General features: G+C 43.6%; 1 long non-coding RNA gene across 1 annotated transcript in view; it reads left to right on the top strand.

Moving 5' to 3' along the window:
• LOC103747322 overlaps window positions 1–1,328 on the top strand; it is a 2,840-nt gene extending 1,512 nt beyond the window's left edge. The window contains exons 3-4 of the long non-coding RNA XR_607841.3: window positions 99–189; window positions 735–1,328. This is a non-coding gene — a long non-coding RNA (uncharacterized LOC103747322). The remainder of the gene's footprint in view (window positions 1–98; window positions 190–734) is intronic.
• The last annotated feature ends 13,826 nt before the right edge of the window (window positions 1,329–15,154 follow it).

The raw sequence follows: 15,154 nt of genomic DNA, 5'->3' as shown, positions 1-15,154 counted from the left end.
GGCCCGCCCCCGCGCGCCCCACCTGCGGCCGACACCCGCACTGGAGCTGGACCAGCCCCAAGGCACTGGCGCCTCTGCTGGAGCCAGCCCCATATCAGCCTGCAGGAGATCTCTCCATTCCAGCCGTCCGGGGTCTTCACCTAACAGCCTAATGAAGCCCACCAACCCACCGTATTCCAGCATCCTCAGGTCCGGCAGTCCCAAGATCCTCATTCAAGCCATCGGGAGGACACCCATCCCCATCAGTCCCCAAGGGGCCCAGACAACCCTGAGACTTCCATACCCTAAGTCCAGCTAACACCAATCAATATCCCATTCCCCATCTCAGTTGGCCTCCTGTCTCAGCCCTGTGACACAGAATCCCTTGATCTCCCATCCCGCCAGTCCTTGGACCATTCCTCCATCTTTGTGTTCCTGTGTCCCTACATCCCTGTGATCCTACAGCCCAGCCAGTCTGTAGCTCCCCCATCCCAGGCAGCCCCCGGAAATTACACACACCCGAACAACTTCATAAGCATTCCCCACTCTAGCCAGCCTCTAAACTCTCCATCCAAGTCAATGCTCAGATTTCCTATTCTAACCAACCCTAGGATTTCCCATCTTAGCCAATCACAAGGTCCTTCAACCAAGGCAGCCCCAAGGTCTCCCATCCCAATGAGCCCTGGAACTCCCCCTCAGAGCCAGACTTGAGATCAAAACAGTTTCTTCAACCTTCATTTCTTGTTCTCCCATAGAAATGGCATCCCCATTCATTCTGTGAAATTGCAGCCATCCTTCAAGACTTGAATCAAATACCCAGCGAGGATATACTCTGCACTTGGAAGTCTTAGGCATGAGAATTTCCAGGAGTTGGAGATGAACCGGGGGCTATATGATGAGTTCCACACCATCCTGGGCTACAGCATTAGACTCTATCTCAAAAAAACAAAATAGCAACAATAGAGAGACTTAAGTTAGATGCCACCTTACTGATTTCCCCAGTGAGAAATGTGTACTTCTACAGAGATCCTGAAGAGACTGAAAAGGAAAGGCAAGCAGAAAGGTGCTGAGAAGGCTGTGACTAACCAGGGAGGAAACTCAGGGTCCATAGACTAGCTGGCTTTCTGATATGAGGTTCCAGACTGGTCTAAAGGCATGCAAAGTGCCTTCTATGCTTATGCAGCAGTTCTCTAGTTCAGTGTGCCACTGAATACTGGATTGCAGCTCCCACTGATCAGGCCACTGACTTGGTAGGAACAGCTACTGAATGAATGCTCCTAGGCTATCCTCCACAGGCTCTTGAGCAGAAAATGAAATCAATGAAAAATAAACATCACTTTCTTTTTAAATATTTATTTATTTGTATTTGTGTGATGTGGTATGTGTGTGTGTGTGTGTGTGTGTGAATGTATATCACATGTGTGCAGGTGCCCTCAGAGGCCATTGGATCCCCTAGAGCTAGAGTTACAGGTGATTGTGAGTTACCCGATATGGGTGCTATGAATCAAACTTGGGTCTTCTGGAAGAGCAGCAAGCACTCTGAACTGTTCCTAAGCATCTCTTCTTAAGCATACACGGTGAGATACCACTTAGGTAGGCTAGAGAGACAACAAACAGAGTATGTAGAACATGTTGGATGGTGTACTATGTTGAATAGTGTTCCTCCAAAGCCCATGCCCACCCAGAAACTGTGTGTAACCTTATTTCTGCAGGTGTAGTCAAGTTAAGGTCAAGTCCTGTGGGATTAGTGTATCCTAATCCAAAGACTAATGTTATAAGAAAGGGAAAACTCTGAGGGAACACAGCATACACAAGCCCTAAATTCAATCCCCAACACTGAAAACGAGGGAAAATTGAGCACAGGATCTCACACACACACGCACACACGCACGCACGCACGCGTGCGCACGCACGCAAGAGTGCAAGCCTTAGGAGAATCTCCTGTGATGACTGATGACTGACTGAGATAAGGAGCTGTGGTGGTCACTATTGATTGTCAACTTGACAGGATTTAGAATCACAGTGGAAACAAATCTCTGGGCATACTTATGAGGGATTATTTAGACTACATCAACCGAAGTGGAAAGACTCACCCTGAACGTGGGCGATACCATTCCACAGACTGGAGTCCTGGATTGTCTAAAAAGGAGAATGTTAGCATGCATCTCTCTCTGCTTATGGACTATTGATGTGACCAGCTGCTTCAAGCTTCTCCTGACTTAATTTCACTGCAAAGATGGACTGTACCCTCAAAACTGTGACCCAAAGTAAACTCTTTCTCTCTTAAGTTGCCTTTGTTAGGGTTTTGTTTTGTTTTGTTTTGTTTTGTTTTTTGTTTTTTTTGTTTTTTTTTTTTTTGGTCTTTTTGAGACAGAATCTTCCTGTAGCCCTCAGCTGACCTGGAACTTGCTTTGTAGACCAGGCTGGCCTTGAACTCACAGATATCCACTTGCCTCCCAAATGCTGGGAGTACAGGCATGCGCCACCATACCAAGCTCATTAGGGTATTTCATCACAGCACCGGAAAAAATAATGCCAAAAAAATTGGTGCCAAGAAGTGGGGTCATTGCTATGATAAACCTGACAAAATGATTCTTAGGCCGTTGGAACTGTTTGCACTAGAATGTGGAAGAGTTTGCTCTATCATATTGGAAGCAGTACTTAATGGGCATTCTGGTGGGCCCTTGGAAGACAAGAATGCCAAGAGGAATATGGACAGTGGAAGCCCATCTCATGAGGTTTCAGAGAAGAATAAGGAAATGTGGGCTAGGGATTCATGTGATATTTTGGCCAAGAATCTGGCTGTATTCTGCCTGTGTCCTAAGAACTTGAGTGAGATTTAATATAAAGGTAATGGACTAATTTGTTTGGTGAAGGACATTTCAAAATAGGATCACATTCAGGCTGTGGCATTGTTACTGTTTACTGTTCTGATCCAGGTCTACAATGAGAGAATGCAAAAAGTGAAGCAGAAATATATTAAACTTTTGTGTTTTGGCAAGGAAGAGTGTGAACAAGTTTAACCTTGCAGACAAGGCAGGTTTGAAAGTTAAGATTCTCACCTTTAAAGAAAAACTTGGCACTTTGCACTGAGACAATAAAAGAGGTTGTCCTGAGGGTAAAACCCCCTCAAAGGCTCCATCTTCTGAAGATACAAATTCATCAAGGAAGAAAATATAAACTGAAAGGGTTCTCTGCTCCTCAAAGGCAGATGCTAGAGAAATATTTCCCCAGGATCAGCACACCCAAGCTGAACAGCTGTGGTTCAAGGGGACCAGGTGATATTTTGAACTTATCAACAAAACTTGGCAGCGTCATCCATGTAGTACTGATTTTTCAGGCATGAAAGATGCAAGATTTAAGAGGTCATGGAGTCTTGCTCGTTGGTTTCAGAGAGCCTCTGAGGCCAGGCAGCGTGTGGGTGGGTTGGAGTCCTTGCAAGGAGGCACCAAGAGGCTGTTGCAAGAAACTGTGAAGGTGAAGCCAAAGTTTCAATGAAGACCCCACAGTACTGGAGGTACCAGAATCATGGGGCATCTGCTGAGGAAAGCTGCAGATATGGAGTAGAGTCAACTCAAGAGAGAGGCTATGTATGTTGCATGTGCCAAAGCTGGAGGAGCAGGGCTACCCAAGCCGCTTATTGTCCACCTGGAATTCCACATGCCAGATATAATAGCTGCAGGATTTGTTGCTTTCCCTATTGAGTTTTGGTCTTACTTTAATCCAGTTATTACTTGCTATGCCTATATTCTTCCCTTTTGGAATGGGAATGCTTATTCTGTCCAATTGTATGTTGGAAGTATGTAGCTTATTTTCTGATGTTATAGGAATTCACAGTTGCCTTGAGCCTCAGATGATATTTGGACTTTTAGGCAGTATTGGAATCATTCAATACTGTGAGAACTCTTAAAGTTTATTGGATGTATGAGATGCATGGCATTATGAGATGCCATGAGCTTTTGGAAACAAGAGGTAGAGGGGGTAGAGGGTAATGGCTTAAAAATTGATGTTTGGGTGTCAAGTTGATGAGGAGTGGAGTTGCAATGGTTAATATTGATTGTCAACTTGAGAGGATTTAGAATCAGTATGGAAACAAATCTAAGGGCATGTCTATGACGGATTATGGTTATCAGGTTAACTGAGGTGGGAAGAGAAGACCCAGCATAAATGTGGTCAGTGCCATTCCATAGGTTATGTTCCCAGACCAAATGAAAAGGAGAAAGCAAGGTGAGCACAGGCATCATTGTTCTCTGCTTCCTGACTGTGGGTGTAATGGGACCAGCCACCTCAAGGTCCTGCCACCATGACTTCTCACCATTATAGACTGTATCTCCTCCAACTTTAAGGTGAAATAAACCCTTCCTTCCTTAAGTTGATTAGGCCACGTATTTTGTTGCAGCAACCAGACAAGCAGCGTGGAAAGTAACAAATATGAGTGGAATAGCATGGGGCTGGAGACATAGCTCAGCAGTTAAGAACGCTGGTTGTTCTTGCAGAAGACCCAGGTTCAAATCCCAGCACCCACATGGCCACTAACGACTGTCCATAACTCCAGTTCCAGGGGATTCGACAGCTTCTTCTGTCTTCTGCGGGCATTGCAGCACACAGGTGCACTTACCTGCACACAGGCGATACACACATACACATAAAATAAAAATAATAAATATTTTTTTTAAAAAAAGAGTGGAATAGTGCCAAGCAACACCAAGGATTGCAGCAGCCATTAGAAGCTGGAAGAGGCAATAAAGGATTCTTCCCCAGAGCCTGCAGAGGAAGCATGGCCCTGGCAACACGTAGCCCACAAAACTGTGAAACAATCCATTTCTGCTTTTGTCCGCCACCCATTTTGTTACGGCAACCCGAAGAGGCTAATTCAGATGGTGATAGGCACTCTGGAGAAAGACAGAGCAGCAAAAGAAGATAGAGTACCCTGGGAGAATCATATATAGTGTGTGCCTTCAAGGCACTCCCAATCTAGTCTCAGAACCACAACCATAAGTCACAAGACAGATGTACAAAGCACCAGAGCTGGAGCACAAGAGAGATCTTTGTGTATATAAATGTTATTTGAGCTAAGTTTCAGGTTCCAGCAGGTGGAAGTGCCAGAGTTGAACAAGCCCTCAAGTGCTGTGGGAGGAGAGGAACAGACTCCAGAAAATGGCAAGTATTTAGGGAACCATGCATTGACAGGAGAAAAAGACATACATGTGCATATTTATGTGTGTGTATACATGAGTGTAAAGACAGCAGTTGGGAAAATATTGTTTGATCAGCTTGAGGATTCTATTGCAAAGCTAAAGAATCTTGACTTTCTCTTATAGGCAATGAAAAGTCATGGAAGTTTTTTGGCCACAGGAGTGACATGGTGGGGAGGGAATCCATATGGGTATTGTAGGCAACAAATATATCACACTACAAGATGACTTTAGTATTGGTTCATTATCGCTGTTCAAAAGAAACTGTGGTACTACCTTCCTTTTCTGCCTGCTGCCTCCCAGAGCCATTTCCCAGAAGCGTCAGGACCCAATGTGATTGCTCCAATTTTCCTTTGCCCTAGGGCCAGCTTTGCCAAGGAATGTGCACCAGATCAGGAAAGAGCCCCTCAAACCACTTCTCATCGTTTCCAGTATCCAGTCAATAAGAACGTGCCATGATGTTGAGCCATGAAACATTTTCCTTGGATGTTGGCATCCGTTCAAATTGGGTCTTGTCTACTAGATTCACACAGCTCTATTTATGCATAGACCTCCTCCTTTACCTATTAGCTGTCAAATACAAAATGGGAATGTCAAAATTAAAATCAGGATCTGGAAGTGTCCCTTGGTGATAGAGCACATTCTTAGCATGTGCAAGACACTGGGTTTGAACCCTAGTAATAAAACAAAATCGGCAGTCTTTCCCTCAGATAATTTAGACTCTAGATGAAGGCATTTTTGATGTGAGGATGCTGAGAGCCAGAGAAATTGTTTGAACCTAATTGCTGTGTTAGTTACCACTAGGCTACAGTTCTTTTCCTGCACTAGTTCTTGGGGTTTTCTCTCCCAAAGAAACTAGAGACAGCAGACTTTAGATGGCAGAAAGGTGCAAAAGTGACCATTTGTATGGAACACAGAAGGAAAGGAGGAAAAAAGAAGATGTTTTTCTCTTGGGTGTCCTTACAGAGATAGCGGTGCTTAAAACTAAGACAGCTCTTAGCTAATTAATTAACTATCCTGCCAGCCCCCTTCCCCCAAGTGGGGATGGGCTGATATGTAACCAAAGTACCTGTCAGCCTCTAACAGCTGCAGAGAGCAATCCTAATAGACTGGTGTGGAGTTTCGTTTTAGGAGAAATTTTCTCTCTGAAGATGATTCGTAAGCTTGATCCTGTCAGAACACAAAACCGCATAACCCATCGTGTTTCCAATTTTGTCCTAGCTGCCATAAAACTTTGAGCCAAACTCAGAGTCCAATTATAATCCAGTTCATTTTAGGTACCTGGCAACATCTATCTGTGCTTCCTTTCTATGGTCTCTGGTCTGTTTTCTTCCACATTTTTTATTCCTAATTGTCTTTCTTTCATGTTATAAACCAATGTGTTGCCTAATATGCTCTTTAAAGTAGGCAAGATATAAATCTTACATAAACTAAACTGTATTTACAGATGCTGAGGGGATTTAAAACAATGAAGAGCATTTGAAGAAACAGATGACATTTGGTTTAAAGGAAAGCAGGCTTATAAGGGCATGATTACTGTCTTCAAATATTCAATAGGCTGTCACGGGGGGGGTGCAGTGTAGTAGAATTATTCTGCATAGCTCCAAAGGGCATAGCCAGAAGCATTGGATGAAAATTACAGGGAGACAGATCCCAAGGAGGGAAAAACCTCTCTCAGGGAGGTTTAGTCAACAGGGCAAATTCAGTGTCACTGGAGGCCTTCAAATAATGACTGGATGGCATCATTTGGAGGGTCTGCTGAAATGGAGAATGGAAAAAGATTAGATAGGATTGTTTTTAAAAACTTTTACAGTCATAAATGACAAAATATAGTTTTAGCTACAAATTAGAAGACTAGGGGGAAAAGAAGAAATGTGGTGGGGTAACAGGAAAGAAACAGAGATTCATCAAATGCTGGGATTTTCCAGCTAAAAACAGTGAATTACGACCATGCCAGATAAACGCATAAGTGAAATAATGATCTATAAACAGAAGCCAAGCCTGTACTAACCAAGTACTATTCCATGTGATTCCTATAGAGGAAGAGAAACTGAAAAGCCCATCCCATTGCTCCCACCACCATCTTTTTTATTTTCATTTTTTGATTTATTTTTATTTTATATGCATGAATGTTTTGCCTGTATGTAAATGCACCTATGCATGCAATGCCCATGGAGGCCAGAAGAGGGCATCAGATCCCTTGGAACCGCACTTATTGATGGTTGTTAGTCACGTGTGGCTGCTGGGAACTGAACCTGGATCCTCTGTGAGAGCAGCTAGTTCTCTTAACCACTAAGCCATCTCTCCAGCCCCAGTCCTCTCTTCAGTCCCTCCCGCCACTGTCTTACTGGCTGTTATTCAAAGAAGAACAGGCGAAGGCTGTTAGAGTTTGAAGGGACTTTAGAGATCATGTGATCCAACCCTTCATTTTATGATTCAATAAAGAGGCTCAGGGGGAGCTGGCTATAATGGTGCATGCTTATGATCCCAGTACCTGGAGGACTGAAAATTCAAGGCCAGCCTGGGCTACATAACAAAACCCTGAATGGAAGGAATGAATCTACCCATTATCTACTTCTCCTCGCTATGAACTGCTCAAGGGAAAAACCAAATTTGTCCATCTTTCTTTTTGTTTCTTTTTGTCTTTTTGAGACAGGATCTCCCTATAGGCCCAGCTGGCCTGGAACTTGCTATGTAGACCAGAGTGGCCTCAAACTCACAGAGATCTGCCTGCCTCTATCTACTGAGTGCTGGGATCAAAGGCATGCACCACCAAACTGCGCTTGCTTAATCTTTTTTTTTTTTTTCTTTTTTTACTTTTTTTTTTCTTAATCTTTTTTTTTTCCTTTTTTGTTGTTGGTTGTTGTTGTTTTCTTTTGGTGGTGGTGGGGTTTTGTTTTGTTTTGTTTTGTTTTGTTTTGTTTTTTGGGGACAGTTCTCCTGTAGCCCCAGCCTGCCTGAACTGGCTATGTAGACCAGGCTGGCCTCGAACTAACAGTGATCTGCCTGCTTCTGCCTCCCAATTGTCCGTCTTTCAATCCCTCAACAAGGCTTGGTGCTGGATCCTGGCACATGGTGGACACACAATAAGAAGCTGGGAAATTGAACTGAGCAGAACTGCCCAGAAGTGCTAGGCCTTTTGACACATAGTCTATGATGTTTTTATGACAAAAATACCTTTTCACTTATAGTCAGATGAACATTTTTCACATCTCTGTGTCACACATAGGCCTGGAATCACACAAGAGTAGACATGATTGCCAGGTGTGGTGGCACACACTTTTAATCCCATCACTTAGGCATCAGAGGCAGGTGAATATATGAGTTCAAGGTCCACTTGGTCTACACAGTAAGATCCTGCCTCAAAAAAATAAGAGCAGAAACGAGAAAACTGTGCCCTCAGAGAGCAAATGTTCTGCCTATGACCTGCACACTTGCTGTCATAGAAAAATCTTTCCCCACTTTTGCATACCTGCTGCCTCTTTATCCTTGGGATAAACTTCCTCAGCAGTCCCTTCTCTCATTCTCAAAGTAGGCAGATAACCTCTGATAGATGTTCCCTGTGAGTTTTCCTTCCCCAGCATAGCAAGTTTGTAATTGCATATTGATTTTGCAGGGTTTTTGTTGCTTAGCTTCTGCTTCCTTCTTTGGACTGTTGATGCTCCAACGGCAGGTGCTCCTCTGTTGTGCTCCCCACTGAATGCCACGAGTATGGCAAAAAGCCTTGTCTATGGTAGGTAAGCAATAAGTAATCTATGTCTGTTGACTGAATCAGCATCCTAATGTGGTATAATGTGAAGACAGACACAACATAATTACAATTCATTGTGATATCGGATAGAAGGTAGTATATGGAAATCACTTCTGTAGAAAGGGGACAGCCAGTTCCAGGATCAATGGAATGGTCTCATGGAATGTATATGCTACCAAACAACCAAGGCATAGGGAGAACAGCACAGCTTTGTTCAGACAAACCAACTCGTTTCTCAGAATCTCTCTATGTTCCCAGTTCCTTGAAAAGCAGACAATTCTGCCAGAGTGGAATAGGCTGGGTACAAATGGCAATCAGACCACAGAGGGCTGCCCCAGGAAGCTGAGACTCCATTCCTTGACACTCTTGTCTCTAGGAGAAAGACTGAGAACAATGATTCATCCTAGATTCAGGGGACAGTTCTGCACCTTTTGGGTAGGGTAAGACCTGCTCCAGGCAGAAGAGTGTTGCCCTCTGGTGGTAATAATAATGATGATAATGATGATCAAAGGATCTTAGTGGATGTGATCCTTACTAGAGCACCCAACCTTTCCAGTTTGTCTAGAACTGTTTTGTCACTAAAGGTTCCATATGTCAGGAAACCTCTGAATCAGCCCCAGCTAAGCCAGGACAATTGGTCATCCTACCCCTCAATCGTGTTCAGTGCATTCTGCATACACATGATCATGCTAGATAGTTCATAACTTCCAAGGCTGGGGGAATCGGGATCCAGTTTGGACAGAGCTTTGGCAATCCAGTCTATTTTTCAGAGGAGGAAATAAAGCCTAAAAGAATAGAAGGAACTTCCTTGTCTAATATCTTACTAATTAAGGGCAGAATCAGGATCAGCATCTAGGTGTGCAGACCTACAGCACGAGCTCTTTGCCCGTCTGGTACATCCTCAGCTATTTTGTCATTTGTGGAGCTCTCACATTCTCCAGAGGTCTTTTTGGAATCATCCTTTAGCCTTTCAGAAAGCATCCTCCCTCTGAAATCTGGAAATACTCATTTGGTACTGGTTTTTACCTTCTAAATGTGTAGCAAGGAAAACATTTCCCAGAGAAATAAGTCAAGAAGATGGAGCACTGGCCACAAGGTTGCCCTGCCAAACCACTTTGCCCTCAAATGCTCTCCCTGGCCTCTTCAAGACTCCTTCCTCCCACCCTTTTCAAGCTTTCTTTTCAGCCCTGCCCTAATCCCCATCCACAGAAATACTGGGGAAGAAAGCCTTAGCTTGGGGAAGTCTCCGGTTTGTCCAGGGTCCAGAGGAAGGGCAATCTGGCACTGTAGTGCAAGGACAGAAGGGGAGGTAGGCCTCTGAAATCACCAGGTAAGATGGACTTGAGAATCAAGAGCTGAGGAGAGGTGAGAAGGTATCCCTGCAGCCTCACGGGGAATGAAGACATCTTGCCAGCCTTCTTTATCCTAGCAATACTATCAGGAGATAGGTCCTCATTTACATGGCCTTCTCTATTCCTTTGGTCCCTGACAAGCCCCCCCCCCATCAGCTTTTGCCTTTCCCCTCCACTGAGACAAATTTGCAAACTCCCACATCTCTGTGGAAACGGCAGAGAGCAGGAGAGAAGAAAAAAGGAGAAAAATCCACCCACATGCCAACAAACTGGAAAAAAAATAACCCAGGCCTTGTCTCACTCAGCTGTTGGCTTGCTGCTCCCTCCCACTGTGGCGGCTGCTCCTGCCTCCTGGACAGGGACCTGGATTTGTTCAGCTCCCCTTCCCCTTTGGAACTGGCTTTTCTCAATATCTCCAGCTACCAGAGGGAGAGTCCTGGAACCCAGAAGCAAGAAAGCTAGAAAGGAGGACTGGCAGAGTCACCAGCTCCTGTAGCTGGCTGTGGACATAGTACCCCCAAACCATACAAAGGACCCTCTTCCTGTTCCATGAAAATAAGTCAAGGAGATAGGGTGCTACTCACGAACTCTCCCTGCCAGACCTCTTCGTTCTGGAAAGCTCTCCCTTGCCTCTTTGCCCCTCCTTTACACTCTTTTGAAGCTCTCTTTTTAAAATAATATTTTTATTTCAAGCTCTCTTTTCAGTCTAATTACCTATATTTCCATTTTTTTGTGCCCTTGCATTTCTTCACCTTCTCTCCTAGTTCTGGGACCATTTAGAAAACAAAACAAAACAAAACAAAGCAAAATGGAGTGTGTTGCTAGGAAAAGAGGGATCTGAAAACCTTCACAACACTCACCATTACCAACTACTGAGGAAAATGGAAATGCTTAGCTTATGGGGAGGAGAGGATGAACTCAGAGAAACAGGAAGATAGAATTACAAAGAGCTTTGGGGTTAGTCTTATTTTATCAGATGAGGTAGCCCAGAGTGTAAGCTATTATGTAGAAGCAGGGACAGCTTTGTTCTGTGGGTCTCCAGAAGGCAGAAGGAGTAGTGAGAGAAAGAAGCAAGCATGAGCTTTAAAGGGCAATATTGTTTCCTCTTTCCAAATCCTTATTCCTGTTACTTCATTTCCTTATAGGATGTCTAGAATGTGGAGATAGACACAGATTTTATTGTAGTTACAGTTAACAAGAAGAGGTAAAATGAACATCTTTGTTATTCATCTAAAAGAGAAAGATTTCAATATTTTACAATTATGTATGATGTTTCCTGTAGGATTTTTGAGGATTTTTAAAATCAAGTTAAGGAAATTTCCTCTTAGCTAAGAATTCCTAGTAGCTAAGAAGTTAATTTGTCATGAACGGGTTAAGTTTCATTGACTGCTACCTTAGCATCTTTTCTGACTGTTCTAATACTTATCTAATCTGTTCACACCATGAAGCTCAAAAGAAATGTAAAATTTGTAACATGAAAAACTATCCAGAAGAGGCACTGTCTACCTCGTGGACAAATGTCACTGGAAATGTTCAAGCAGAAATACAGCCATAGCCAGGCAAGGTGGCTTACACCCTCCCAGGACTCAGGAAGCTGAAGCAGAAGGGTTATGTGAATTCAAAGATAGCCTTGACTACATAGTGAGTTCTAGGCCATCCTGGGCTACAGGGTAAGACTCTGTCTCAAAAACCAACAACGAAATATTGTAGGCCATAGAAAAACCAAAGTAATTTGTGCAAACTTCAAACAATCTATTAAAACAATCAAAATAAAACTAAACCTCCAGAAACTACTAAGAGAGAATAGTATGATCATGGGATACAAGATCAATACGCAAAAATCAACTGCTTTTTGCATGCAAGCAATAAACAATTCGAATTTGGAATTTTAATACAGCAGAACTATTTTTTTTCATCTTTTTGAGACAGGGTCTCCCTGTAGCCCCAGCTGGCCTGAAACTTGCTATGTAGACCAGGCTAGCCTTGAATTCACAGAGATCTGCCTGCCTCTGCCTCCCCAGTGCTGGAATTAAAGGCATGTGCCACCACGCAATATCACAGAGGCCGGAAGAGAGTGCCCGATCCCCTGGAACTGGAGTTACAGATGATTGTTAGTTGCCATGTGGGTGCTGGTATCTGAACCCAGGCCCTTTCCAAGAGCCAGTGCTCTTAACCACTGAGCCATCTCTCCAGTTCTCTCTGTCTCTTTCTCTGTCTCTGTCTCTATCTCTCTCTCTCTCTGTCTTTGGTACTGGGGATTGAACTCAGGGTCTCAAACATGCTAGGAAAGCTCTCTACTACTAAGCTCTACTCCCAGTTCTCTTGTTGCCTTTATTTTATTTTATTTGCTTATTTTTTGTTCTTATTTTTATTTTTGGAGACAGGGTTTTACTATGTAGCCCCAGCAGGACTGAAACTCACTAAATCGAACAGCATTGCTTGGAACTCAAAGAGATAAACTGCCTCTGCCTCCCAAATGCTGGGATTAAAGGCATGCGCCACCACACTTGGCTTACTTTTTCTTTTGAGACAGGGTATTACTAAGTTGGCCCAGGCTAGCCTTGAACTTGTGAGTCTCTTGTTTCAGCCTCTTGAGTAGTAGGGATTACAGACCAGTACCACCAGGCCCACCCTTATTAAACCATTTCTAAAATGAAGTTATAGTGATGGGTGAGAATTTGGTACATTTTTCTTTTCTTTTCTTTTCTTTTCTTTTCTTTTCTTAACCCTTAAAAAATAGGCAGTTCCTCTGGGCCCTTGGATCTTTTTTTCTTTTTCTTTTTGGTCTTTTTGAGACAGGGTCTCTCTGTAGCCCCAGCTGTCCTGGAACTCAGAGATCCTCCTGCCTCTGCCTCCCAAGTGCTGGGATTAAAAGCGTGCACCACCATGCCCTGCCTACAAGGCAGGTAGATCTCTGGTTTGAGGCCAGCCTGGTCTCCATAGCAAATCCATGCCAGCTGTGGCTACAGCACACAAAAAGCCAAAAAAAAAAAAAATAGAATTGAGGTTCTGGGGACTAGAGAGATGGCTAGATGTCTCAGCAGTTAAGAACACTGGTTGTTCTTGCAGAAGACCCAGGTTTGAATACCAGCACCCACATGGCAGCTAACAACTGTCCATAACTCCAGTTCCAGGGGATCCGACAGCCTCTTCTGTCCTCCGCGGGCATTGCACAACACAGGTGCACTTACCTACATGCAGGCAATACATGTATACACATAAAATAATAAAAAAATAAATAAATTCATGCAGGCAAAACAGCCATACACATAAAAAAATCAAAGAAAGAAAGAATAAAAGAAATGGGATCCAGGAGGCAGAAGCAGGTGGATCTCTGTGAGTTGAAGGCCAGCCTGGTCTACATTGGGAGTTCCAGGCCAGCTGAGGCTACAGGGCCCTATCTGAAAAAAACAAAAGCAAAAAAAAAAAAAAAAGAAAGGAAGAAAGAAAGAAAAGAAACAAAAAGAAAAGAGAGAAAGAAGGAAGGAAGGAAGGAAGGAAGGAAGGAAGGAAGGAAGGAAGGAAAGGACAGTAGGAAAAAGGTCAGGCTAGATTGAGAGCTTAACTTTTCTTCCAAATTTTTAGGTGCTTGCTAGGCAAGCACTCTACCACTGAGCTAAATCTCCAACCCCTAAATTTTAAGTTCTTTAAAAAATTTTTATTTATTATTTTTATTTTATGTGTATGTGCGTGTTGTCTGCATGTATATAAGTGCACCCGTGTACTGCAATGTCCCCGGAGGACAGAAGAGGCTGTTGGATCCCCTGGAACTGGAGTTATGGACAATTGTTAGCTTCCATGTTGGTGCTAGGATTCAAACTCGGGTCTTCTGCAAGAACTGCCAGTGTTCTTAACTGCTGAGCCATCTCTCCAGCCCAAATTCTAAGTTTTTAAAATGATATTTTTATTGATTCTTTGAGAATTTATTTATTTATTTATTTACTTATTTATTTGGTTTTTTTGTTTGTTTTTTTTCCGACAAGGTCTCCCTGTGCCTCAACTGGCCTGGAACTCACTATGAAGACCAGGCTAACCTCGATCTTACAGAGATCTGCCTGCCTCTGCCTCCTGAATGCTGGGATTAAAGCTGTGTGCCACCACTCCCAGGGATTCTTTGAAAATTTCATGTAATGTATTTTGACCGTATTCAGAGCCCTTCCCTCAGAATCCCTCCCCTATCTCCTCTCAGTCCCACCCCCACCTCCCTACCCTTCTCACTTCATGTCTTCTCTTCTTTTTATAAGGCCTATCAAGCCCAATTTGTATTCTCCAAATACTCTTGGGTATGGGTCCATCCCCTAGACTGTGATCAACCTAGCTGACATCACACCCTTGAAGAAAACTGACTTTCCATCTCCTAGTAGCGATCAATTGCCAATAGATCCTCAGCTAGAGCTGGGGATTTTTGCCCCCCTCCCTCCTACATATTGGGTCTCTCTCTGGCTTGGGCTTACACAGGTCTTATGCATGCTGTCATAAGCATTATAGTTTCATATGTACAACTGCTTTGTTGTGTCCAGACAAATACAGATTGCTTGTATTCATCCACTACCTCTGGCTCTTACAATCTTTCCTGCTCCATCTTCCTTAATGATGCCTGAGTCTTGGGAGGAGATGATGTGATATAGGTGTCGTTTTAAGGCTGAGTACACCACAGTCTCTTATTCTCTGCACGTTGACCAGTTGTGGGTCTCTGTGTTGATTACTGTCTTAGTTTGTTCTTCATTGCTGTGACAAAACACTCTGACCACTACCAACTTGGGGAGGAAAGGGTTTATTTGTTGTACAACTCCCAGGTCGCAGTTCATCAGGGAGCCCAAGGTAGGAACTCAGGGCAGGAACCTGGAGGCAGGAGCTGGAGCACAGGCCATGGAGGA

Source organism: Nannospalax galili, unplaced genomic scaffold (assembly GCF_000622305.1).
Source record: "Nannospalax galili isolate Female #2095 unplaced genomic scaffold, S.galili_v1.0 scaffold225, whole genome shotgun sequence".
Taxonomy (NCBI): Eukaryota; Metazoa; Chordata; class Mammalia; order Rodentia; family Spalacidae; genus Nannospalax; species Nannospalax galili.
The sequence above is the reverse complement of the archived record's forward strand: the minus strand, read 5'-3'. Positions and strand labels throughout refer to the sequence as shown.